This window comes from Eufriesea mexicana, unplaced genomic scaffold, assembly GCF_001483705.2.
Source record: "Eufriesea mexicana isolate 0111107269 unplaced genomic scaffold, ASM148370v2 scaffold10389, whole genome shotgun sequence".
In the NCBI taxonomy this organism is placed as follows: Eukaryota; Metazoa; Arthropoda; class Insecta; order Hymenoptera; family Apidae; genus Eufriesea; species Eufriesea mexicana.
The window spans coordinates 52927-79438 of NW_016918048.1; the positions used below are offsets into that span (position 1 = coordinate 52927).

The window sequence follows — 26512 nt, forward strand, 5'->3', positions numbered from 1 at the left end:
AATTATATCCAATCCCATCGTCGGAAATTCCAATTTTTGTTTTTTATTTTTTAAGCAAAGGTAAACCAAAGCATCCATTATTCAGTAACCCCTGCTGCGTAAAACTATATTCCCGAATTAGCATATTTATAAAAAAAAGAGGGGAAAAAAATGCACGAGTGGTTTTCACTGGCAGTGAAGAGACTAACGATTATTCGAAATTTATTTATCGAACCAAATGAACCTTTCATCCACTTAAAATTCCACCCCTTCCATGACCAATCAGGAGTCGGTCGCCTCGGAGACGAGCTCGCTGCACATCGCCGATCAAATGAAGCAAATATTGAACAATCCCGGCCAATAATCGTCGATGGCAAATATTATTTGCGCAAAGAACCGATTTCAATGGGATACCCGACGAAATAGCTGAGAATCGTTCGACACTCCTTGAAATACATTTCCTCGAGTTCGGAAGTAAGCCTCTTTAGAATCGTGCAAAGGCAAACAAGCTCGAATAAGCTCGGGATAATCGGATAGAACTGATGAATATGGAAGAGCAAATCTAGCTACCGATTCCTTCTTTTTCCCCCTTTTCTCTTTGCTCTTTGTCTCTTTTTCCCGGGAGACTGGATCGAAATGGCCTGGCCGATAAACTCGATAACAGAAAGGCGGGCCCGACAGCGTGGCGCGTTCGAATTTTCGTTTCCATTAATTGCCCTCAAACGTTTCGGTTTGGAGTGCAGTTAGGAGTGGATGAAGAAGGAAAATCGAATTACTTTTCGACTTACGCGCGTGTGAAGTTCGGCCGATTAAAGGAGATGGAGTCGAGTATTCGATTTGCATCGGATTTCCAAGGGATAAGATTCGAGGATCGCGTTGGAAAATGAGGAGAAAAGTCGAACGAGACGGGAATCGTTAAAGCTCTTTCATGCGACGATATCGAGATACACGCATGATGAATAGCAACCATAATTTAATTCGGTCGTTCAGACGACAATTCTCGTGAGAATTCGATGTAGTATCGCGATACTGATTTTTTATATTCTTTATATTGGTCAATTGCGTTTATATATGTGTATGTGCTTTTCATTTGCTGAAGTGATTAATTATAAAAAAAAAATAGAAATTTATTTTAAACATAAAATGGTGAACATCAATCAGGTGATTGTCAGATGTAAAAAATAGAGTTAATGACCGTGGGTTATGAATGACTCGTGTATTTTTATCGTGATGGTCTCTTTTTATATACGAGGAAAGTAAAATTGAGTAAATATAAAATTTGAAAGTGAGATTTAATCAATTTTTTTTGTTTAATGACTCAGGGGCATGGTTTGCAATTTGGAATTTGTACAGTTTGAATTACGTACGTGATTTAACGAGAGAGAAAAAATATATGGTGATACCGATTTTCAATATTCGTCGTATAAAAGAGCTCTTATACACGGGAAATTCATGCTCGGGATAAGTGAACGTAAACAGTTAGACATTCTGCTGGTCTGTTCCTATGTTCGTTTGAAGAAGTGATTCCTAGAAAGGAATATTCTTGGAATATTCCATGTCTTGATGGGATCTCGCGATTCTATAGGAATAATCAGAAATAAGGGTGGATTTTTACTCGTAATAATTCGGACGTACGAAAAGTAATCGTTTCAACTACTTTTTATTTAATATCGGTAATAGCCAACGAGAGAAATGCAGAAACCCCATGGTTATTCACATTTAATTTGGAAAAATTAAAATCTCCTAATTTTTTTCTTTAATATTTTCGAATAGGAACCTACATCGTGTAAAATATAAACTACGAAGGTACCAATTATGGAAAACACTGTAATACGTCAGGCAATATAAATCTTCAAGGTACATTGCTGAAAAATACCTGCAGAACAAATCATAGCTGCTATTTCTTACCATTTACATTTTCCTTTTCAATATTTACAAATACAAACGCAAAGTAAAAATTACCAAAGTACGAATTACAGAATATAATCGATCAAATGAACAAATCAAAATTACTATTTTCTACCCTGCATATTTTTCAAAAATATTTATAAGTGGAAAGAGATATTACACGAAATAGAAATTACCAAAGTTTCTGTATAAATTACAGAAAATAAGTGCAACGTTGTTCTAAATTTTCGGAAGAGGAATTAAGAAATTTCTTCAAAGATGGCCGATGCGTGAACGCACTCTCGACGGCAAAGTGAACTAGAATATTCCCGAATATCGTAGGAAGGTTGAACGTTTAAAGTCGATGCTGTTGGCATCTCTGCCATGAAAGGTTAAGACGCACTGCCACTTTGGGCGTGTGACATAATAGGGTTCTCAGGGAAATTGCTGATAGTTCGGGGTTGCATACGTGCGCGCGTTGCCTTTCGCCGCCATTTTCCCTCCAAATATTCTCGAGAATCCTCTAAATGTCCCGGCGATTCCATCGCCGTACGAAATTTCGCTCGAAAAATTCGAACAGAGTGTCAATGTTGAGAAAAAATTCATAAATATGCGAGCATCCATGATGTAACCATTCTCGTACGTTTCTATGGCTTTACTACGTGTCAACCTGAGCCTAGACGCGAGAAATGCATCCTCTAATATTTTTGGTTCAGAAATATTTGTGGAATAGTTAAGGAACTGTTGAATTACCTCTGGAGATCTCTGTGTGTTGTACCCCCTGTTAGAGACATCGAGCAGGACGAACATATCTCAGCCGTTATAAACGACCGGATGTATGCCCAGTGTCGCATAGTAAATCGAGACATTGTACGTCAGACGCCAGTTAATTAAAACCTAATGATCAATTTCCAAGGCTGTCACGTTCTAACAGCGATCATCCCTCAACCCTTGACTCCGCGTTCATCGCGCACCCCGTTTAAGCGTACGCCTTAGTCTTTTGCAAATCGGTCTTCATATGGACAGTTTATTCGACATGGAATTGAATTAGAAGCATCATGCTTGCGTGCAGCGAAGCCGGTTAGCCTAATCCAATAAGATATTCGAACATCTACGATTCGATATTGACTTCGTATTACCATTTCATCTTTTTTCGAGTATCTGAATATTGTAATTCGAAAAGCAGATAATTTTTGTTAATTATCTATTACTTGGAAGACTAGACGCAGGCTCTGTACCGATCATTTTGGTTAGGGAAACCCCCTTTTCATTTTTAAACGAAAATTCATAGGAATCAGAGGCTTCCTTGCACGAAGGCAGATCTCCTTTGACTCATTTTGGAACGAAAATTCAGGGTTCTTAGAATTCGAGAATATTTATTTCTTTTGTGATAATATACTCTGGGGCAAGTTATTGATTGGATTTTCAAATTTTGGCAGTATTCTTAATTTAATTACAGCGGTGGATGAATTATTCACGAGTCACAGAGGTATTCTTGTCTTTACAGAAGATCATTTCAGAAGAATGTTATTATTATAAGACACAAGTTTCGGAATTTTCATGAATGTAAACGGGTATTGTATTAGAAGAAGTTAAATATGAAGACAGACGAATTTATAACAGGGCTCTATGATGGAAATTTTTATTTTATAATGAAGTCTTTATTAGTGGAAGGTTTGATTAATGTGATACGCGTTATCATTAATGAAAATCTGAAAAATTTCGTCGTGGAAGAACAGCAATCATTTGAAATCAGTAAATCGAGAAATATTGTAGTTCAAGAACTACTTCTGTGATGAAATTTTATTTTCCGACGAGAAGTAGAATTTCAAAATCATATTTCACTCCTTTAAATTTTAAATTCTACATTTGAGGGGGAGAGATTTGAATAATTGAACCAGATGTCTGGAAATAATTGATAGGAGTAAATTCACACATCGACTCGTGCAAAAAGTTTGAAAGAAGCGAAAATTTGTTGCATATCGAATGTTAAATAAAATTATTAAATACCCCCTTTTATGCTTCTTCGTACCTTGGAAGATAATTTCGAGACAATTATCGCGAAGCTTACGTCTCCGTGAAATTTCTACGATCCAATTGCATTTCCATAATTCGTACTTTCGTAAGAACTAAAATTCCTAATTTCCACGACACTTGGAAAAGTCCACGTTTCTTAGTCCAAGTTAAAATCTCCAGTATAAACAACATAAAGTTCCCAGACATTTTTCACGATATCTTCCACCTCCTGCCATAAGTCCTGCAACTTCTTTCACTATATATTTCACCCCCCGCCGTGAGTTCCCCAACTCTCTCGTTATTTCTCCAACCATCTGCCATTATTTCTCTACAATCCGAAAAATACCTCGGCTCGTACACCAGAATTACTGTGTGAACCAAAGAAGATCAAATCAACCCCCAATCATTCGACTTTCAACTCATAGCTTCCACTTTAATACATTATACACCGGCTAAATTTTAACGAAGATGACAAAGTATAAATATTCGAGAAGGAATGAGTCAAAAATTCTTAATGCGTTATATTTAGTATACTATAGAAGAGTATCGTATTTTTATTAACACTGGAACTACTATAATGAGTAGCTAAATATTTCTTACACAAATGAAGACGTCTAATTAAATACAATTATCTTCCTACCTAAGAAAAGTTAGTACAAATTTTCTAAAAAATAAGAAACAAGTCATTTTCATTTTTCTGATGGTTCCAGTATTAAATCTCAAAATTTGAGTTATATATTTTATTTTTAAATTAACCCTTTGCACTCAGCGATTTTTTCGTTATAGAAAAATAATAATTCGAAGACTTTCTTCCACAAAGTCGACGATATTTGTAAGATAAGAAATCGTATGCAAATTAGGACGTAGAATTATTTTTCTTCAACATTCCTCGCATCGTTGGATAATTTTAAATTTGATATATTAATTAACATAGATTTTTAGAATCTGATTAAATGGCGACTGAGTACAAAGGGTTAACACTAGAACTACCGATATAAAAATCAGTATTAGCAATATGAAAAGCAGTTGTTCGTTATTTTTAATAGCAAAAATAAAGTTCCTCGCATGAGTCATCCTGATCCCTTTGGCAGTTTCAATATTAACTACCAAATTCTAATTATTAAGCAGTTAGACTGACAGTACCATAGCATAGGATGTAACCTCGGTTACCTACATTACCTGTGTTAAAATCTATATCGTGTAATAAATTAATTGAAAGGTTCTTTTGAGCAATACACATGAGGATCGTCACCAGATAGAGCAGACCAGCAGACACTTGAAAATATCCTTACTTTTACAATTGTAACTCTAGAGGGTAGAATCTTTCGAATTTATGAAGATGCTTCATCCTATCTGTCAATTAAGTTATTAGGTTCATTACCTAATCCAGAAATGTCCAACAAGCCAATCGCGAAGCGATTTTTGGCCAATCATAGGCTACAGTAGACGATTTCAACTCAGTCGTGACTCATAGAAACAAACGGTTTGGGTTAGGTCGTGGCTCCCTTAGTACCATAATTGACGTTGACAGATCGCCTTCGGCTGTCACGACAAATTTAAAAAAAGACAGTCGATTAAGATAACAAAATTGGCCACCCTTGACCTAAGCGAATAAAGAAGATAACTGTAGTGGTATAGCGATATCGCGAGGCCGGTGTGCAACGTGCTAGCGTCTCCTATCATTTACCTTCATCCTCCTGGTCCCTTTATCATCTCCAGCCACAGCTTCGAATGAGAACTAACCAAGACACGCGAGAAGACGAGAAATACCAGTCGAAGGGCGAGTGGAGGGCGAAGAAAATGGCGCGAGGGTGAGAAAGGGCGGAGGGTTGGACGCGTGCGCGTGGAATTCCATTTTCTCTTAAGCCAAGTCTCTAGCGAACCAGATAGATGCCTAGGAATTAGACTCGTGAAGCCGCCTTGTTGTTGTTGTGTTGGCAGAGTCGTAGCGGGCGGCAATCCCCGGAGCCTCGCTCGTCGTGGCCGACTGTCCCGGCTTCTGCAGTTCAAGCATAACGGAGGGTATCTGTATCGTTTCCAGAATTCAAATAACAGAAAACAATACGATCGAGATCGTGGAAAAAGCATAGCAAAGAAACAGATCGAAAATACGCACGCAAAGATCGAAAAATACGAAACGTAAATGGCAGAACGTTAGAGCAACAGAAGAAAGTCGATCGGAAAGATTCGGAATAAGATAAAGAGAGAGAGAGAGAGAGAGAGAGAGAGAGAGAGTGAGAGAAAGAGATTAATCAGGGGAGAGAGATGAAAGAATCGTTAGGACAGCGAGTGAGAGAGAAAATGAAAGAGCGCACGCGAAAATGGCGCCAGACTTACGTTTCGAATTGAGATTGAACGTACAGGGTTGAATGTTGCGAGAGAGAGCAAGAGAGAGTGACGGGAGAGCGATTGGTCGAGAACGTGAGAGGAAAGGTTGAGGTTGAAAGATAAAATGGGATGGAAGAGTGCGTACCGTGAGAAGAATCGGTGAAGCTGGAAACAGAGAGAACTGTCAGCTTCGTTCGGGGAAATTAAATTATATTAAATTAACGGGAAATAGGAAAAATTGCATGTGAACGACTCGTGAACGGAACAGGCCCAAAGCATGATTTTTCACTGCCTTTATGTTAGGAAAGGAGAAACTGAACTTGACAAAATAAACAAAATGGCTCGTTTCAGACTTATCTTTCAGTTGCTGCAGATATGTACCTCTTTTGACAAAATTGATCGCGATTTTCATTCGTATAGGAACGTTATTATGTATGCTTTGTTGTTTTCATTAACTACTTTAACATTGGAACTAACAACTCTCACGAGTAACCAAATATGTTACACGCAAATGATTATAATCGTAGCGAGTAGTGGTAAGATGAAGGCAAATGATTATATACAGACTGGACCACCTAATGTGAACTAAAATGAATATTTTCTGTCTTTAGTAATATTATTAATTTAATGAAAAGAAAATTTCGTTATCTCGAAAGTTCTTCAAAGTTTTCTCGTTTACCGCAAAATAATTGTCTACTATCTAATAAGTAAATAATTGGAACTGATTGAATTGGTCCACCTTAATTAAGTCTAATTAAGTTCCTGCCAGAATAAAAGTTAACGTTAACTTCACCAAAGGCAGCTGTATCTTGTCAAACACTTCAAAAGTAAAATATCCGAAACAAGTCAATTTGACTTCTCTATTAATTCCATTGTTAATTACTATTATCCACCTACGTCACATTCAGATACACGTTACAAGTCTAATATTGGTTCCGATATTGGAATTCGTACCTGCTCATTGACATTTAGCCGCTACTCGAACGCAGCCTAATCGCGTGGGTGTTTTGTTTACATTCTCTGCTTTTTCTCAATGAACGGAGCTCAGAGTGTAGATGACGAAGGAAGCAATTGGTCGCATGGATCGTCGGGCAAATTACGAATTTCCCGCGCGAAACACGCCATGGCGTCGTGGCAAGGGAGATGTAGAACGGAGGCCAAGTTTTTGCCAGGGTATAGGTGGAATAAATTTCATTTGCAACGCTAATATTTCGACGGAAACTCCGATCTGTCTGCCAGCCAGGGCTATGACTTGCCACGGTTTGGCTGAATGTGCTTTTTAAGCGTGGATTTAAGACGTTAAGTAACAAGACAGGGAACAAAGTCTATTCATGAATTCTGCCCAATGTTACACCGCGAATTCCTTTTTACCTGGACAATATGTTGCCATAGATGCAAATAATTAGATGCTTTTGGGAACGCGAAGGAGTTTCCACACCAATGCTATCTAAGTAGCCTAACTGACTGGTTTCAGACATTTTGTTCTAACAGTGAACATGCATCCTGTATATCTCATCGATTATTTCGCGTTATGGCTACAACGTGAACATTTTGAACACTTTTTGACACTAGAATTACCAAAATTGTCAAAATGGTCGATTTTATGTGTCTTATATTTTTTCTTTTCTTTTTTTCGCAATTATTACAAACATTCAGCTGCTTTTTGGTAAAATTCGTGTTCATTTTTACTTAGACAGAAACGTAATTATGTATATGGATTTATTTTCAGCATGACACTTTAATTATTGTTATACTCGTGGTTGCAAGGATAAACACCATATGTTAGAATTTTTAAATTTGAATTTTTTATTTCTAGTAAGAAGAATTCGTGTTCGGAACAAACAGGTATACAGTGTTCTTCCTTGCAACCATAAACACGTGTGTTTTATGTCTAGGTATATTCGTATTACAAATTGGTAATTCTAGCGTTCTTAAAGTGAAAGGCTTAAAATTTCAAGTTGGCCATTGCATAACTACGAATAAAAAATATTTTTCATACCTCTCACTAAAACTTCTCAAAAATTATAATGGAGGCAATAAACCTAAAAGGTCATCATTTTTGCTAAAATTCTCTCCTCCATCTATACACATCACTCTCTTTTCTATACCTATTTTTACAGACAGCTGTCAAATTGACGAGTAAATGCAACCACGTACATTCTTTAAAAGAAAGCAGGATTACTTTAATTTAGAAACAATTACGATATTAACAGACTTAACCCTTTGCACTCGACGAGAAGTCCAAACACTTTCTGCTATAAAGCTGACGATATTTTTGTCAACAGTAACTAAGAAATCGTATAACAATTAACACGTAGAATTATTTGATTTCGATACCTCGCACATCGTTACATTACCTTAAATTTGACATATTAATTAATATCGATTTCCAAAATTTGATCAAATGGCGACCGAAAGGCGCCTCTCGAGTGCATGGTGTTTATATAAGTTAATTAGAGCAACCCATCCGTCAAATTGACAGGTTCCCTAAACCCAGTGTTACAGACACACCCTAGATAGTCCAAACAACATCAGACAAAACTAACAAACTCCTCGAGACATCCAAACTTCGCAAAGCAATCTTCAACTCAAACCAAAAACCCACCCCTGATCATGGAAACCATCTACCTCCCTAACTCCTGTCATTAACAACTTCCAAGCATAGGAAAAGAGAGGAAAGAAAAGAGAAAGGGAAAAAGAACATATAGAAAACACGAAAATCAGGGAAACCAGACTAGCCATGGTTCCACTTGCCATTGGCAGAGGTGCAGAGGGGCCCCGCGTTATTCACACGTCGGGGAATTTATGCGTGGCGCACGTGCGATGCACAGGAGGCTTTCACGCACGCAAATCAGAGTATTCATGGCCCGTGGCCGGTCGGAGGCTTTGACGACGGGACAAGAGGCCGCAAAGCCGGCAATTACTCTTTGTCGAGGAAGGTATCGGTAAATAGGTGTCGACGGTGCAGCGACACGCGCGGAAACGCCTTCCTATCTCGCGTACCCGTGATCGATGGACGTTTCCACCCAGCCGTGCTCGCGGATCGATCGCGAGAAAAAGGGGGAAAAAATGGAGAAAAATAGACGAAGAAAGGAAGAACAGACTGGCCACCCTCGGACAGGGCTCGATGAAGGAAAAAATCGGCCAGGGGACCAGGAAGAGTGTCTTCCAAGGGGAAAAGAAGCTGGTCTGTAACGTCTGCATGAGATAGACTGGGAGATAAGCAAGTAGACGTAGATCTCTGACCTCTTTGCAAAGAGCAGAATCGGCAAAAGCGCAAATCAAAGTCAATTTTTGGATGTCCTTAGAAATCCATAGAATTTTAACCCTCACGTGGTGATCACGATTTTCATAGCACTAGTGGTACCGTGACATCAAACTGACTGTCAATCGACTATGGTGCTGATTTGAAATCAAATTGACTTGTCACTAGTAGTGACATGACGTCAATTTGACTTATCCTTGAAACAAGTATGTATATTCTGCTTGTATTAAGACGCTATTATTTCTCATTTGACTTTAAGTCACCTGTATTGCCACGGAATTAATCTGATGTACATTACCACTGGTGTTAGGAGTCAATATAACGTATGTGCATTTAGTATGCACACTCTAACGTTAACTATGTATTCTCATAAGTATAAAGTAAGTTATGGCATACATAGGTTACCTAGAATTCTTTTTAAAAGCTTCGAAGATAGGAGAATTGCCTGTTTTATAGTGATCGCGTTTTCTGCTGAAACTGGCATACTTTGCTGCACTATATCTCTATAACGATGAAGTTCAGTTTATATCTGTTGATATAGCATTGAAGTGTGGTCTATTAGCTATATACGAGGACCTATAAAACGATTTAAATAACAAAGCTATTAATTTTTATCGTATTTTTGACTAGCCGAACCACTGTGCGTTGATCTCTGGCCCTGATTTCGTGACATAGGCTAGGAAGCTTAGGTTTTTTCCGGTCGAAGAAGAGCACAGTGGGTGCAAGACGATGATGACAGGGAAGCAGATGCGGGAAATTGCGATTAAGTTCCGGGAAATTCGATTCGAAAGAACTCCACGAGGACAGCGAGAGGTGAAGTTTGCTGATAAATGTGGCAGTCCTCTTGTGTTTTACCGCGTGAAATCGCGCAGAAATTATGGAGCAGGATGGGTCTTTGATTAGGAAATAGGATCGGGGATGTCAGGCTGTTTTTGGTTGGGGTTGCTGGGGGTAGTAGTTAGGGGTCACCGTGATGCGGGTTTAATTGGGATTGGTTAACGTTTTGTCGCCACTGTTTGCGCGATTAGGGGAAATATCGCGTTTCGCTGTAGCTGTGAGATTAACTTTGGCATTGTGGATCTGAGTTACACATCTTCCGGCATGTAACAGTTTCTAAGTTAGGTTAAACCTAGCAGGGTTCAAATGACCATTTTTAAATCTTCGATTTAAAATTCCGCGTTCAGTATTACGGCTTTGATCACTTGACTACGTGATTTGTCTTCTAATACACGTGTAACTAATTCTGCAAACAATGTTCACGGTTTCTACTTAGTATCCAAGACTTCTCCTAACTTTGCATGGAGTACCCTCGTGACGAATATATTATCCTATCTGCACCCGGCTGGGATTTAATTAGAAAACATTATGTAGCATCGCAGGCTTAAGGACCCTAAGCGGAAGGGGACCCTAAGAGAGAAAAGAAACAAAGAGAGTGGGCAAACTGGAAACCAAACCCATCAGAAAAAGGAAAGAAAAATCGAGAGAATAATTCCCCCATTGGTCTGCAATATTTCCCACCACCGAAAGGTTGAGAGAAAATTTTAAAGAGAAAATTAAAGAAAGCAAGGGATGATCGTCTCAAGAAAAGACTATTGTGTCAAGCTTAATATCGAGAGATCGAAAGTCGTTAGGGCAGTTGTTTGAAATTATTTTTCCTCTTTAAATGCAACATATGCAAATACACTGCAAATACACTGATCACTCTTCAACTCCATACTTTCTTCTTATATCTTGTTTTAATAATAATAATTTTAATAATAACCTTATTGTAACAATACGTATAGTTACTGCAATTATTTCGCCATGCATAAAATCTGATTAACAGCAGCAGCAATAACCTGATTTAGGTTCCGTTTTGTCATCCCTGTCTAATCCTTCGCGATCATGGCATACGAAATCGGATTGCGAATAATACGCCTGGTGTGTACGTCTCATGGCAGAATTCAAGTCACATTTCGCATCCCGTTATCGCGTCGCAAGCTCAACCATTCATTATACCGATACCGATGCTTTTGATATCGTTACACCGATATGCTCATCGCATTGTCCTGATAGAACTATGCTCGCAATTAGATTTTATGGAAACCGTATGTTCACTTGACGTTCGCGTGATGGATTTGCCAAAAATTCGACGGGTGCTTGAGTTAAATATTCGAATTTTTCAATCTAGTACTTCGGGATATTGTATTTTCTCAATCGATTTTAAACTAAGTTACTGCTGAATTGGAATTTAAATAAAATTTACTGGCAACGAAATTTAGTAATAATGGGTTTGGGGTATATTTTATTCTGGGGTAAATTTATGAATTTTTTAGCGAGGTTTGGAATGTGGTATTTTATTTATCATTCGATTTTAAACTAAATTACTACCGAATTAAAATTTAAATTGAAATTTAATAATAACGAAGTTTAGTAATAACGGGTTTGGAATGTATTTTATTCTAGGTTAGGTTTGTGTGACATTTAAATAATTTAAATGACGCGAAGATGTAATTGTTGATAAAATATTGATCACTTTTATAATTAGTGGAGAGTGAAGTATACAGGGTGTCCAAATATTTATATCAAACATTTGAAATTTTTCTTTCATTTCTGACTGTATGAACTTGAAGATCCTGCTAAACCTACTTATTCGATTTTTGATATACGTTTTCAAGTGATATAGAAAACTATATAGCATCCTATTTGAAAGACTATACCACACTTTAACTTCTCGAAAAATAACGCGAACATGCAAAATTGGTATCACCTATTTTTATAAGAAATTGCAAAACATTTTCCTCTTTCATGTTTTCGAACAAACATTGCTGGGTAATAACATCGCGAACACCCTGTATGTTACGAAATATGTTAGAAATTATATTATGTCACTCAGACACGTATTCGATTTCGAGGTTCTGGGGTAGGTGCCGTGTTCTTTGCCGGATGGCACCCTCTTGTACTACATAACCGAGTTCCCTGGAAAGGAGAATTGCTCTCCTTGTTTTTAAGATCAACGTAGTATCGAGTTGCCTGTTATCCTTAAATTTTCTTATACATTTACTAAACAGCCAAGCTTATTACATCCCGAATCTTCCTTATTCCTTGTATAAATAATCAGCCCCATCACATAGCATTGCCTGACTTAGACCGTTTATTTAAATTTTAAATATTATTTACATAATCTTTAGCCTTCTGCTATTCTGCTTATACGAATATTAAAGCCCTAACATAACTAATTTGAAGAAAGGAAACAAATTTTGGATTAATCTTCTATGAAATACTTGAAAATACCTATATTGCTAGTAATAAATAGGGTGTTATAGAAGAAATAACCAAAACACTAGGGACATGCATATATTTAGGTATTATTTATCAAGAGGATTAATACCTGCCTAATTAATATAATACCTAAATTTTGGTAATGTATTTAATACACTAAAAGGAAGAATTATTGAAATTACTGTTAATATATTAAATAAATAATAATATCAGATTAAATAGCAGCACGATATTATTATTTATTTAACGATACAAATACTTTTCATCGTCAGAAAAGAATTTTTCTGTTCTTTTATTGAAAGAACCCATGAATTTATCGATCGAGTTAAGTAATCATGCAGATAGTTAAGAAAATGAATAGCAAAGGCACAATATTGCAAATTCTATCTGTATGGTAACGTCGAATTACACCTATATACTTTGTTCGTCGTATCCTATGTACAATTTACTTCGATTCTACGGATATCGAATTTTACGTGAAATATTTAGCTTCTACGGGCAAGCGAATATATTTGACTCAGGTAAATAAATTCGTTGACGTTCATCACTTTAGAATCAATAATTCCACCGACTACCTCTTTTTCTGCAATTTTTCGCGCGTCGACAATTACTTTATCGAAATAAACCAGTTATCAGCGTTCCCACGTTTTCGCGTGTTTCTGGTTTAAAAGTTACTTCAGGTTACCGTGTAATTTTCATTATTTCTTATTACTCTTTCCTATGCTCTGCTCTCTTCATTCCGAAAGAATTACGTAAATGAATATTCAGCCTCTGTTAACATCATTTTCGTCTCTTTCCCAAAGCTTTTTTAAAAATCACACGTGCAAACTTTTGAGGAGGTATCTACACACTGAACAGTGATATTTCCTACAAATAAATTGCTCCTACACATCCTAATTTTATTTAAATTCTATACTATTTAACGCGTATGTATTATAAAAATTTACCAAACCTTCCAAAAATTTCTAAAAATGTATAATTAATAATACATTCGCATAAATACAATAGAACTATAAACTGTCGATTTAAGGGAAAATAAAATGCAAGATAATATTATTATCTGACATATTAAAAATCCTAATTTTTCATAACGCAGAATTTCTCGCACTATAGGAAGACCTACTATATTGGATACTACACTTTGTTTACGCAAAATATAATGGATAAAATTGAAGTAATAATGAAATAGTAAAAATAATAAAATTGAAGTAAAATTGAAGCACAGCAAAGCTCTTTGGGACGTTATGGGACGTGTTTCCATAGGTCTGGCACAAAGAAAGAGGACAATCGTAAATGGCATAATTTACCAAATTTCTCTTCGTACAAAATAAAAGAAAATGGCGTCTATTCGACGCAACGATGCTTTCATTGAACGTCTGGCTCGCGCAACGTTGACGGATAACAAATCAATATGGCATTATTCATAAGGGTGACGCATGAATAGCTCGATAACTCGCGAATCAACGAGAGACACCGGTACAGTTAATTACTGCTTGTTCCGTGATTGTCGGTAGATACGTGACACCTTGGCACCTTGGTTACCGTGCTTTCAATATTACTGTCAGGCAAAACGTATTATGCCAAGCTGCCCTAGGGTCTTAGATAACGTGGATGTTCCCAATTTGCCCTCAAATAGGGCAACTTTGGTCTAAAGGCTAGAAATCCCGCGTTTTATGTTAAATTTACGATAAGACGGTTTAACAGCCTTTGATAAAATCAGGCTCCAATAACTCCATAAAAGATCTGTGAAATATAGTCCTACAAAGTTAACACCTTTCGCACTAGACCTTCTCGAGTTTTATTAAACTTCCATCATACTTTCATCCTAATATACGATTAGAACACATACTAGAGATACTTCAAGCACCTATTACTTTTTTGAAATTCCATTTATTTTATTTTAAATCGTATTTGCATTTACAGATTTATATAAACGTATTAATAACGTATTATCATATTATCGTTAAGGAGAATGTTTTATGTGATTTTAAAAAATTGGGGGTTATGGGAGAATTAAATCTAAAATGCAAGTTTCTTAGACATACACAAACAATGCAAATTATTTAATTTTTATTTATATAAAGGTATTATTATTGTATTATCATATTAAGGGGGATGTTTTATGTGACTTTAAAAAATTATGTGGTTTTAAAAAATTGGGGGTTATGGGAGAATTAAATTTAAAATGCAAGTTTCTTAGACATACACAAACAATGCAAATTATTTAATTTTTATTTATATTAAGGTATTATTATTGTATTATCATATTAAGGAGAATGTTTTATGTGATTTTAAAAAATTGGGGGTTATGGGAGAATTAAATCTAAAATTCAAGTATCTTAAAGACACAAGGACAATGCAAAACGTTTAATTTTTATTTATATTTATATATTTATTTATTTATTTACACGTCGTATTTGCAAAGCAATGAAACGGGATTAAATTCTGCTTAATATATAAGTCATGAGCTAAGTTTCTCCGTGTTTCGACTCTTATGTTTATAATATACGATATATGTCGGTTCTTTCTGCATTTAGATGCACGCATAACAAGTCTGATAATATTACGCCACGTTGCATCCTTGATTCCACGGAAAGGAACAAGCGTTTCATTTAAACTTTCGCCACTAGAACTTCACGTCGGAACGAGAATTACTTGAAATATTAATCAAAGTTTGCGCATATCTTTAATACGAAAGAAGTACGTAGCCCGAATTTTCGTCGATACGCTATCGGAATAAAAATACCAACGAGCAGAGCGGAGGAAAACGTGCCGGAGTTGGGAAATTCTTGACAGAAGCGTCAGAAGATAAAACACCGATTATTTCGATTTTTCATTCACGAGTTAGCCACGTTACGCAGAGTAGTCTGTGAGAAGGTCATAACAATAGGGTGATTAAGGTCATTCAAAGGATATTCAAGATCATTTGAAAGCTATTCAGGGTGATTTCGTGATTATTTTAGTCACTTAACGCCACTCAGAGCCACTTTATCCTCATTCGACAACATGTCAAGGTCGTTTATTTCCTCGGTAGCCTAATTCCAACAAACGAAGTAAATCCAGAGTCCCAGTACTAGAGTCCTGCGTATAAAATATTATTTAAATACCACGTATCTAATTATATTAATTAGCATACAATTTAAAGGATTTTATTCGAATTTATTCTTCCATATTTATCTGTTCTGGAATTTACATTTTATTATTCCCTAGACATTTCATCGTATATTCGAAATATTAGGAAAAAATGATAATTCATAAATGCGAAGCGAGAAAATTTATTTCTTTGAAATAACGAAGTGCCTCTGCCCATATATCTTAGCTCCTGCAAGTCATTTAACCATTTTCTTTACTTCTGGTATTTGAACGAGACGATGAATAATGGCAGAATGGCTTAGTTCCATTTGATATACCGCCTCCTTTTCTCTTTGCGATAATCTCTCTTAAAATATCGACGTTGTCGTTTCCTAGCTTTCCTCTCAACTTGCTACCCAGCGAAAGTTCATTAATCTAATACAAATAAGCATTTGAGTGTCTTAACATTTGCATAAGCTTCCGCGAATACCGAACTCGTTCCGAGATGCATTGCTCGACTTCAAACTCGCAAAAATTATTCAAATGTCTGTGTGATTCGTTAGTATAACCGATGAACTTCTCAGAATTTTGTTAAACCTAATGTTCCTTCCAGAAGAAATATTTAAATTTTAATTATTAATCCGAGATTAATTAGAATTATACGAAGTATTTCCTTCTTTAACCCAGTTTCCAGCAGTTCAATATCAAACGGAGTTAAAAATTTAAATAAAGAAATATCTTTCTCACGCCAAGTCAAATTTAAAATTTCTTGCGAAAGAAATACCTTTTTTTTTTTAATTAACTATACAAATTAAAAATTATCGAGTTTGTAATACCTCCAAATATTCAATACACGAATATTATATCGATTTCCCTCGTTTTATTTAACCCAATTTCTAGCAATTAACTCTTAAACAAAATTAAAGACTTGAAAGAGAAAATATTTCTTTTGAACTTCGCGTTAAATTTGTAATTTATTCCGGTAATTTAGATATCAAATGAACTGTGCAGAAAAGCGAAAGAAATTTCGAAGGAAGGAAAATTCATATTTGCCGAAACACCATTGCTCGAAAACCAGCCAAAAATAGTTTTCCAATTAAAACGGCAGAACAGCTCGCGGATGGAAAATTAATCGGAAATCGAACTGGCTGGAATATCGAAAATTCGTTGAAAGGTGGACGTCTAATAATCGCGTGGAAATTCGAAACGTTCAGAATTTCTTCATCAGCCGTTCATTTCTGCGCGTTAAAAAGGTCATAGGTCACGGATCAACGGTCTGCGTGACGTTAGATTTATGCGACAATCAACTTAACGCGTTTAAACGTGGAATCATCGGCCACGAAGAGCCGGTGTCCATGAACGTCAAAGGGAAACCGCCTGTGGTTTGCCCCGCGATTGACAAAACGACGGTAGCAGGTGTTCCTCGCGTGCTTTCCGATTCGATATTGCGAAGCCATCGCGATGGCCCGAAATCGATCGACCTCCATCGAATTTTCGCGCAATCCCCAGGCCATGGGGGACCGAGACGACGCGATGCCAGGCGACGATTCGATAAAAATTTAATCGCAGTCGAATATGCTACTTTCTAGCCTGGGTATCCTATGAATAAACCGTAATTGTCTCGTTTCCTGTAACATTTCGTATTTGGAAAAATAGGAGCTCCTTTTTAATTTATGCAAGATGCTTCTGTTATTTTCAACCCCTTATTATGTTAGACATAGTAACGAGTCCTGCCATGAGCTACTCGTGCTAAATATCACGAAGATGAATTACACTTAAGATTGTACGATTGATGCCCAGTCTGTCTGGTTTGTTCCTTCTGCTTTCATACATTACATGAACATGCACAATTCACATAACCTCTAAATCGTTACACGTTTATCACGATAACCTGAATCCATTAGATATTGACATCCCATGCACACTTGTCCTACTCATCCCTTTCTTACAGACATCGCTGCTTTATTATATCAACACATATATATTCAAAATCTATGACACTTACCACACTGTCTTACAACCCACCTCTAAAATTTCTGATTTCGATTGACTTTTAATACCGATTCTAAACTGCTAATCTTAAACTCTGACTTCAAACTGAAAGACTGATACGCTCTGCACTTGCACCCTTATTTAACCCTTTGCACTCGACGATGTTTTCGTTACAGAAAAATAGTAATTCGAAGATTTTCTGTCATAAAGTCGAGGATATCTTGAAAACGGCAAATAAGGAATCACATGCAAATTAAGACGTAGAATTATTTTACTTCGACATTGCACGCATCTTTAGGTAATTTTGAATTTGATATATTAATTAACATCGATCTTTAGAATGGAATTAAACGGTGACTGAGCGAGGCCTCTCGAGTGCAAAGGGTTAAACCTTACACTCTGTAGCATCCTACGGTATCGAATCTCTTCGATTTCCAAGAACGCTTATCACGCGCCAAATTAATATTGCGTGACTAGTTGTGATAATAAGGATCCAGAATGTGTGTGGTCAAAGAGAGTGTTTATTTACAGAAAAGCGTAGAATAGTTATAATGTAGACGTTAACGGAGTACCGTTTCGAACACGCATTTGTATGTGCAATTTAGATGTTTGAAGGATTGGTGCCGAAGACGAACTGACTTCTCGATTTTGCTGTATGTCCTGTCTCGTCGTGTTCGGTCCGGAGTTTTCTCTAGTTTAGTTCTGATTGGGTAAAATAGATGTTGGTGGTGGAAAGGTAAAGAGTTTTAATTGGACAGAAGGTGTGACATAAGGACCTTTGGCTAAGGAGTAGGAAACTGTCAAGGAGCCGATTTCTGATGGTCAATGACGTGATTTATAAATGCCGTCCGTCCGTTGCTTGTTGGGTCTGTCACAAGTGGGTCCCATCTGTCGCGTCTGGTACTAGTAAAATTCCTAATTTTGCTTTACCTTTGTACGCTTAATCCACTAGAACGGCGTGAGGCACATCGAACCTCCGGAATTGCAGTCGCGGTATAAAATATAAAATAAACCGTTAGGTCTGGCAAAAGTGTAAGCCTTAGAATAAAATTATGTTATAAACACGCTCTCCGGGACGGAACACACTCGGTCTTCTTTCATAATCAGACTCTCATCATCGATCATGTATTTCCCTCGGTGGGCCAGGTATTTCGCATTAAACACCACTGTGTATTTGAATAACCACGTCAGACGATAGCTACAAGGAGAGAGAGGAAGAATGCACGAACGACATCCGTCTTCCACCAAGAAGAAGAGGAACTTGTCCAATCTCAGAGCGAATCCATGAACCAGAAGTTGGGAGAACGAGTCTCGTCTTAATTTCTCCAACGGATCTCAATACATCTGAAAGCCTCTAAAAGATTGCTGCCTGAGGACCAGTCGGATGGTAGGGATTAAAGACGTCGCGGAATTTTCGGCTGACAGACATTCGGGCGTGCCGTTGAACGCGTATCGACGACAAGGGGAATGTTCTGGTCGGAACGCGGTTGGAACCCATCCTTTATCACTGGCATTTGGGATTCCAGCCTAGCCCTATTACAAACGGCCCTAGCCGCGGTCGACGACAGTCGGTTCCACCTAATTTGAATAATACCCCGGCGAATATTCTATCGCGCGGTGGCAGGCCTGAAGGAGGCCAACCCTCGTCGCAGAATTTTCGTTCATTCTTCCATCGACTGTACATACTTACGCCAACTATCGCGGTCATGTCACTGAGTCTTCCGAGTCATCGCGAGAGGACATGTCACTGACATTCCTTTACGATAAACGTACATTTATCGATAACAAGATTGGGACAACGAAGTAGCACAACTAGAAGGAATTAGTACAACTAACAAGGAGAGTGCAAGTCCTTTGGGTCATTGATCTAGTTGAAACTTTGCAGGATCGTAGATTTAGCCATCCAGTTCAGGAAAATATATCATTATAAGAGCAACTGCTCGATAGTTTTCGAGATGTTTATTTATTTATACGGGATTAATCCATTAGAAAAATCACACATTGTGTGCCACAATGCCACTTGGTAACTATCAAGTGCCGGTCGCAATCTTTTTCTATGAAGACACTTCTATCTTTCTTCACTAAGAACTCTGTTTGTGTCGTCAAGGGTCCTGTCTCTATGCTTTTGCAAAGCTCGATGGCGTGCCTTCTGCGATCGCTAATTGGCTGATATGATTCATATAGTATTCCAAATCAGTCTAACAGTTTAGTCTAATTGTAAGACAGTCCATCAGTCAGTCTAAGAATGTCCAAAGTCTAAGAGTTTCCAGTCAAAGATAGTGATAAAGACAACTACTCGATAGTTTTTGAGATATTTATGATTAAAGCTTTCTTATTCTTAATTAGAGATTTCTTCAAAACAGTTATCAACTATCATGACATGTGGCCTAACATCCGAAAATTGCTACCAGTGTGGGTATCGCAATTATGCCACAACGGCACTTGATAAATATTCCAAATAAATCTGTAATTAAGGCAATAATAAAATTCTAATCACAAATATCTCGAAAACCATCGAATAGTTGCCCCTATAATGATATATTTTCTTGAACTGGATGACTGAATCTACAAACCAGCAAAGTCTCGACTAAATCTATGACCCGAATTTTTACGTCCTTGCAACGCAACGTTTCATGTTTGTGAGGCTGATATAAGCGTGTAAGAAAATAACCAACGAACGTGTCTTGCCTAACAGACGGGCCTCGATGGTCACCGTCCAATGGGCCTCATCAACCGCTGATAAAAGAATCGTGATAACTCTGTACTCGCGTAAACTCTCGATAAACGATCGAGGGAGGAAAGCCCCGAAGCTTCCACGCGTGGGGAGTCATCGGAGCAGTTCTTAAGAGACCCTCGAGCAGTTAAGCAGAGACCATAGTGTGAAATGAACCTTTTTCGAGACAAGACGCTTTTGAGTGTCTGACCCGTATTCCTTTGTGGCGGAATTATTCTCACCCTCGGTACTAAATGGAGTCCAAGTTTAAAGAAATTCGAGGATTTTCTCGCAAGACCTCGGTAAAGCTTCCGCTTCCTATATATAGAATTTGCAAATTTTCTAATAGCATCTTCGTCTAAGTAGCTACCTACTAGGTAGCCTAACTGATGAGTCCACTAGTAAGCCCGAAATGGAGATTATAGTATCCACATAATAACTGAAAGAGTTCATGTAGTAGAATAGACACGGAATACAGTTTCATTTATACATATCAACCATAATGAATAATAAGTAAAGTGCCACCTGGGGTGTGAAAGTGCAAGCTTTGCCCCTCGTATTGGCCCTATGAATATTATCCTGAAATTTCTTTTCGCGAAATTATAGTTGTTCAAAGATGAACATATTATAGATTCAATTTTGCTTCTGATGGTATCGTGATCTGTCAAAGTTTTTGAGTTTCCAGTTTTTCGAAATTGAGAATCTAGTATGGTACCTTAATCTAGGTTAATTAGTTTAATTTCGAAGGTCCTGATTAGGTTTGATGATTATGAGATTTACAGAGGCACCCTATAGTTAGGATATGGTGGAAAGATGATTCTTGGTTGGGTTCGGATTAGACGTCTTTGATGTGGAGTCTTAGCAAATTTTGCAATTTACTAAGACTTAAGTCTTATTCTCGACTTTCGAAGATCGATTAAGCGATAGGCGTTGGAAGATTGGAAACACGAAGCTAAGGCGATATTAGGGAGGATAGAGATGGGTAAGAAGTATACGAAAATGTAATTTTAAAATACGTATAAGAGGATGAAGATACGAATGTACGCTTCTGGAGATTGAATTTTTATGCTGGAGCCTGTGGCGAAATTTGAAGGCAAAGTACTCATTTCTCAACTTCCTCACGCGAATATTCAGATGGCTGTATTATTCGAATGAAAATCCATTTTATCGCAAACCAGATGTGCCAACTAAAATTCTGAAATTATTTACTTTTTAACAACCTGTTTGAAAGAAAGATGTGGAAGTTGCAAAAGAATCTTATATCAGACTGTATGTATGCTAGACTATTTTTAATAAGAAATAGTAGATTAGAAATTAATTTCTAAATTAGAAATTATATTAATTAAAAATTAGAAATTAATTTCTAATAAAAAAATAGAAGATCTTTTTATTAGATTTGATTAAATTTTGATTAAATTACGATCTCCTATTTGACCATTTCATCGGACGAGTATATTCTATACTAATCACTGTGTAAATTGATATTCTCATATTTGAGAGTAAAATCAACCGATACGAGAAGCAGCTGTAACGTCGGACGTTAACTGTGTTATAAATCCTGTGGAAATTAGCGAATAAATGCATTCCACAGCCATTATGATAATTTAGCATAGAGCACCCATAGTGGTGTCGGCGTAATGGGATCAGTGTTATCGTTGCAATAACCAGGTCGATATAAATTCCACCCTGCCAATTTCGTCCCAGGGATAATTATAGTTTTCAAGGGGAACGAACGATGAAACTCAGTGAAAAGTACTCTTCGTGCCAATTCGATCGGAGTTCAATATTGCTTGTAGATCCGAATTAACGTATCGCCATAATTCAATCAAAATTCGTATTACTACCCTCGAGTGGGAGAAGTGGAGTGATTTATACCATATGAATATCTTTTATCTGGAAAATAAATGTAGTATTTTCCCAATTTCCATATTTCTATTTTCTACACATTTTTAGTAATTTTGGCAATATTTCAGGATAATAAAGGAATAACAGATGAAAGCTGAAATAGATTTAATATCCTAGAAAAATAAATTAGAAGGATATTATTCCAAACCTTTCGTATACAAAAAAATTCGAATACTATACTGTTTTGATATTAAAAGACAGGCAACTATACTTCATTGATTAATCATTACACCTTGGGATGTTTCAAAAATTCTTATTTCTCAGACTTCCTTAAAAGACAGAAGACTGGATCCTATTATTCAATTATTACTCTGTCAAATATTGTAAAAATCCTCACATTTTAGACCCTCTTTAAGAAAACTAAAATAATTATATTACTTAATTATTACACTGCCAAATATTTCAAAAATTCCCATGTCATGGATTAGAAGACTTTTAAAGACAGAAGACTGGATCCTATTACTCAACTATTACCCTGTCAAATATTTCCAAAATTCCTATATCTTAGATCTCTTTCACTTTCTTTACACACCTTTGCACCCCCAACAACGTGCAAAGTTTGAAAAACAAATTTACCTGTATACCACGATGAAACACCAATGTCTAACAAAAAGAAATTAAGTACCCTCTCTATGAGTACCTCGAAACGAAGCGTTCCAGGTGCCCTGTCCAGTACTATTGCACTTACATGGCAGAAAACTCCCTATCGTGTCATCCCTTAACTAACAGCACTGATAAACTGAAGCTGGCGTTTCTTCGCGAGATAAAGGGTGCACTTCCGATCTCGTTGATTCGATGGCGGTAAAGAAACCTACTCGTGGATAGCCCGGGGTTCATCTGCGAGATTGTCAACCTTATCTCTGTGTACGGTCGCGAGGGAAGACTCGATCGTAGAAAATTCGGGCCACGGATAGAGGCCATAGGTAATTCGTTTGCAGGGGAAGAGGCTAAAATATTCTATTGCCGGTGGTTGGATTGCGTCCTGGCAGCTCCGTTGCTATCCCTCTACGGAATTTACTGCGCGAAGATAATAATTTCGGGCTGACTAGGGGGCTAGACAAGGCTCCCCTATTTCCTCGCAGCCCTGTTGCAATAAAAGGGTCGCGGGATTAAACGTTTCTATCCCGGATCGACGACTGACTTTCTCAAAATTCCCGACGAGAAGATCGGTTTAATAGGAACGAATTGACGGGGCTGACGAGATCTTTCTCCAAGGAAATAAGGACGTCGGGGTTGGGATTTCGCTGGCTGAGGATCTTCTTCGCGCGAGTGTTTCGCGAAGTTGAGAAGATGTCTTTGGTGTGAGAAGCTGATCGAGAATTATACTCTTGACAGTCATCGAGTCTTCACAGCCATCGTATAATTATACTACGACAAATTTTGAAATATTTTTCTACATATACACGGTGCCCTAGCAACGGTAGCCCTACTAGAAAATAAAGAATTAAATTTTTAGATTTTCATGAAATTTTGAAAAATGGACCTAAATTTGGAGAATCTGATACTTCGAATCGAGTTCCATGTTAGGGAAGATTAATGTTACGCGTTCTATCATGTGTATTGTATACTGTATGCGTATGTGTACACGTGTGCTGTACGATTTATGAATAATCGCGAATATGATATATCTCGTCTGTAATATTTCATTGTTCGGAGTGGTTTCAGTTTTCGGATATTTTTATGTTTAGAGGAAACATTTAGTGACATTTTACGTAGCTTTATTTGGAAATTCCGGAAGGTTTTGATATTGCACGATGAGCAGGAAAGGAATAAAGGGCTAATAAATTACTATTAGTTTCATTCATCGAATTTGATATAACTTCGACGCCAAGATAAAGAGGTATTTAGGAGAAGAATAGAAACTAGAGTCTCCAGATACTTTCATTTCTTTCAGAAATAAAAATGAATCCATTTAAACCACAACACTTGTCTCAAGAATTAGTAATATTGGATTAATATTGATATATAAGACAAGTTAGACTGAACATCAACAAGGGTCGTGGCTTGGTGAGAGCCGATGAGTAACCGTGGAAAACATTATACCCACGAAATAACAATGGCCGACGAGTGGAGACGTTATTTGTTAATTTAAAAGAATGTCTAAAGCTTTTAATCGAAGCTTCCATAATTTTCTCGCAGTCTTCTCGCAATTATAATATCAAAAATACTGATAAGAGAACAAGAGAATTTTCTTTAAATAGTGAGATCAGAATGTTCAATTAAACATTCACGTCTTTTGACAAATGAGAAGTTAATTAACTAAGAAAATGGAAACTCTATTAAAATTCTTCACTTATTCTCCACTTACTCCAAAATTTCTCTGAAATGTAACACGGTACGATTTAAGAAATTAACGATTTTAGCCAAGATAAGGTGCTCGAACTCCATGTCTCTGGGAATGGTAATCCCCAGACGAATGTCTCGATTTGCTGCAAGTGAAATGGACTGCCTCATCCGGGGCTCGACAAGGGAGTAGAAAAGGCGTATGAAATTTTTATTACGGCCCTGCTCGAGTTCGGCGCTGTAGTAAAATTCGTAGGATTCTGCTGTTTGGTTTTAATTGAAACGTGGAAAATTGTCGTCCCCGTGGACCGAGAGCTCGGGAACTTTAACTGCGGGAATTTCGAATGATGCCGAGTTCCGAACGAACATCGAAATTAACTTCGTTAGGTGGTCACTCGAAGGATTCTCGAGTTGGTAATTAGCAACTCCTGAAGGAAGGAAAATCATCGCGCTAGTAATGACGAAGATTCAACGAAAGAGGGGAATTAACGAAGAAAGTTTTCGTTTCGCTCGTTTGAAAAGCGATTTGCGTACTTAGTAGGATGAGAAATTGTTTTCAAAGGGTTGTTTGCTTGAGTCGCTCGTAGAAACATCGTGATTTGCAACGAGACATTCGAGTTTTAAACTGTGATTGCATAACAAACATTTTCTGCATAAAATATTTCTTTGAATTTAGTAGAATAATTATACGACTATAGCTGGTCGTCGATTTTCATACTGAACCGCAGGAAGATGAGCTACTTTCTTCATCCGGGCTTTAACGGGAATAAAATTCTGTTGGAATCAAATGACACTGTATTTTTATGTATATTGCGCTAATACTTTATCACTAACAATTTGATTCTTATTGTACAAACGCTCTATACACCTTGTGCTATTTGCAACTGACTCAACTAACGAGACCTGAGGACTGGGTACTGACTTATTGCCAAAAATCTTCATACATATATATATCACTCTCCCCACTCCAACTACGGAAGCTCATATCTACCAATTATAATTGGAAGAAATTATTGCCTACAAATTCAAATAAATTCTAAATATTGGTATAATTTCCTTGATAATGAAATAAATATATCGTCACTAACTGGAATTATGCAGTGTACGATTTTTTATTATTAGAATAAGGTTGGGTAGAGTTAAACAACACTGTTATGACGTTATAACGAAATTATTGCAAATTCATTTATTCGAGATGAGATTGTTGGATTTTGAATTTTTGATTAGGCTTCGTTTTTGTGTTTGGTAGACGTTGGAAAATTTTGGAAATTCTAAGACAGCTTCTGGAAATTACCTAGTCGTCATACTAATTCTATTTGTTCTTTATTTTTTCTCGACCGAATTTAATTAAAATTAAATTATTGCAGGAAAGTACGAAATTATTACAACACGATATCTACCGTAATATATCGTTTGCAATATTTGTTTCAAAAATGTCACGTGCCATTCGATGTCATTTTATCCACTCGACCACTGATCACTCGAAATCGTCAGCACCTAATCTAATTATTTTTCACAGTAACCAAACACGTAAATGCATCGATAAACCCATAAATAACGCTAATAATCAATTACAATTATTCCATTATCAGTCCAATATTCTGCACCACTAAAACTATTTACATTTTCAGACTCAATCGAAATTCGCAACAGAAAAATCCTTACAAACTGTTGGAAATAGAATTTCAGTGAAAGTCTAGATGAAATTTCGTTTTCAATTTCCTATGTAACTGGAAATTAAGTTACATTTAGCGAACTGAATTTTGCAACACGATGTTTCAAATAAATGCGGCCAATTCATTTTTAATCGG

At 36.9% G+C, this 26512-nt stretch overlaps 1 protein-coding gene across 1 annotated transcript in view; it reads left to right on the forward strand.

Moving 5' to 3' along the window:
• Positions 1–26512, forward strand: part of LOC108553440 (potassium voltage-gated channel subfamily H member 5) — a 102521-nt gene that overhangs the window by 29072 nt on the left and 46937 nt on the right. The gene's annotated exons all lie outside the window — the stretch shown is intronic.